This window comes from Sinocyclocheilus anshuiensis, unplaced genomic scaffold (genome assembly GCF_001515605.1).
Source record: "Sinocyclocheilus anshuiensis isolate Anshui unplaced genomic scaffold, SAMN03320099.WGS_v1.1 scaffold2430, whole genome shotgun sequence".
Lineage (NCBI taxonomy): Eukaryota > Metazoa > Chordata > Actinopteri > Cypriniformes > Cyprinidae > Sinocyclocheilus > Sinocyclocheilus anshuiensis.
Window position 1 is genome coordinate 481,834 of NW_015556097.1, and position 2,376 is coordinate 484,209.

Genomic DNA, 2,376 nt, shown 5'->3' on the forward strand with positions numbered 1-2,376 from the left:
TCAAAATTCTAAATAATTTGTAATATATAATTATTCACGGTATTTAGAAGTGCCCACGATAACAATATCGTGCATATTCATTACCGTGATATATCGCATTACCGAATACCGGCACAAGTCTACTGTGGACTGATTTAAATCTCAAGCGTTTGTCAGTAATGAGTGAGTAATGAGTGATATGAGTGGTCTGCATGTGTGTTGGTGGATGTGATGAGTGACGGAGGGCTTCGGTCCTCACAGTGACACAGATGCAGCGATTCTACATGATCACTGCGATTAAAGTCGTAAGAAGAGAGACTACGAGGAGGAGGATCAGACAGTGAAACTGAGATACAGGAATCAGAGGAGTGATGAACACAAGCTTGTTCCCTCACTGACCACCTTTCTCAATCAGCCTGGACAAACGTGAATGTCTCGTGAGCATAGTGAACGCCATACAGAGCTCTAGTGGATTCCTATGGGCTCACATCTCACATTTGGGAGGAAAATTTGGGATATGGCTTTTATTGTCAAAGAAATAATGTCACAATGTATCCAAGCAGTCTTAAAATAGACTTCCTTAGCTATATGCACAATACAATTATTTATTTTTTTTTTTGGGGTTGAAATATGACCTGGACAAGTGTTCCCAGGAGAAAAAAACACACTTCCATAATGTACTTAAAGTGTGCTATTTTCACGCACTAATCTTGTACTTAATATAATAAAAAATTACTCTTTAGTACTTCTACTTAAGATAATGTTAAGAACATCTAAGTGTACTCAACTGTGCTATTTTGAGACACCATGAATATGAACTAAAATGTGCTTTTAACATACTATCTCTCTATTAAAAAATTTATTTAGTTACCACTTGTAGTACACTTGAGATGGGTTCATGTTTATCTTAAGAAGTACTAAAGAATAATTTTTATTATATTAAGTACAAAATGAAAAAAGAGCACTTTATGTACATTATGGAAGTGAACTTTTTTCACCTGGGTTTGTAAGAAACAATCTAACATGACACACCTTCATGACAGGAGAGTTTTGGCTAAAATATGTAAGTGTTTATGCACACACACAGAGTGAATGATTGATCATGTTTAGCTTAATAATGCATGTAGACAAAGTGCAGGTCTGTAGTCATGGTAAACCTGACAGGCCATAAAACAGACTGCACTGGTGTCACACACCAACATCACATCTGACCCTCTGCACACATTCACACACAGCTTCTCCTTATATGGCTCCTTATATATCAACACATCTGAACAACAGCTGAACTACTATAAAACACAGCAGAACTTCATCAGACATGACAGCGAGTCAGTGGAGCCGTGTTTCTCGTCTGAACCTCTACTAAACAACACAAGAGATGGGAACTAACCAAAAGCTGCCGCACCATTAACTTAAAGCTTTCGCTAGCATGACAGTAACTGTGTTCTCAATAGTTTAGAAACTGGTAGCAATCAAGCACAGCAGCAAGACATGACATTCATTTTAGTGAATCAAACCATTCACAGATTTGTCCTAATGAAGCAGTCGCTCTAGAGCTGCCAAACTAGACATGTAAAGTTTAATACTAAAAAAAGTGTACGTAAAAATCAAGCAAAAGAGCAGCAATGAAAGACTTGCAGTCGTTTGGATTGTCATGAGAGAGATGCACATACTCACTCACTCACTGCTGCAGGAAACTACAGATAATCAGTGCTTGTTGGTCTTATTGGCCATAATCAACAGTGCTTGTTGGTCTCATACTGGACAAATACTGTTCTATGTTTAAACTACATGCACTGGAGCTGCTTATGACAGATCAGTGTGTGGAGGAGATGAGCTGAGACCTCTAGTGGCCACACACACACACACACACACACACACACACACACCAGTCTGTCAACCTAAGCATTAAAATGCTCAAGCTCATGGCCCTGATGGAGACCTGTATCAGTGCAGACTTCCACACTCTGCTTGCCTCTTTTGATCTCAAGCGAGTGTTAACTATGGCTACTCACAAATCAGGAAACCAACTGGACCTTATTTACACATGACACTGCTCCACTGATCATGTGCTGGTTACTCCACTGCACACCTCGGATCACTTCCTCCTCACTCTTAACCTCAACATGGTTCCTGACACAACACATACCCCTACACATGTCACTTTTCGACGTAACCTAAAATCCTACTGACCTTAATATGTATCAGTCACTCCTCTCTTCCTTCTCTGCTAATGAGTCCACTGCTAAAAGGACATACTATCATAACAAAATCCTTCATCAACTCTAACAGCTGACGACTTTGCCACGTTCTTCATTAATAAAATTAAAACCATCAGTGCACAATTTTCCACACCACAATCTGTCAAGCACATCTTACCAGCAAACATACACTCGT

At 39.4% G+C, this 2,376-nt stretch overlaps 1 protein-coding gene and 1 long non-coding RNA gene across 2 annotated transcripts in view; one reads left to right on the plus strand and one right to left on the minus strand.

Annotated features, from left to right (window-relative positions):
• LOC107676211 (uncharacterized) overlaps positions 1-321 on the plus strand; it is a 21,972-nt gene extending 21,651 nt beyond the window's left edge. Inside the window, exon 3 of the long non-coding RNA XR_001632710.1 lies at positions 308-321. This is a non-coding gene — a long non-coding RNA (uncharacterized LOC107676211). The remainder of the gene's footprint in view (positions 1-307) is intronic.
• LOC107676202 (uncharacterized) overlaps positions 1-2,376 on the minus strand; it is a 71,377-nt gene that overhangs the window by 64,135 nt on the left and 4,866 nt on the right. The gene's annotated exons all lie outside the window — the stretch shown is intronic.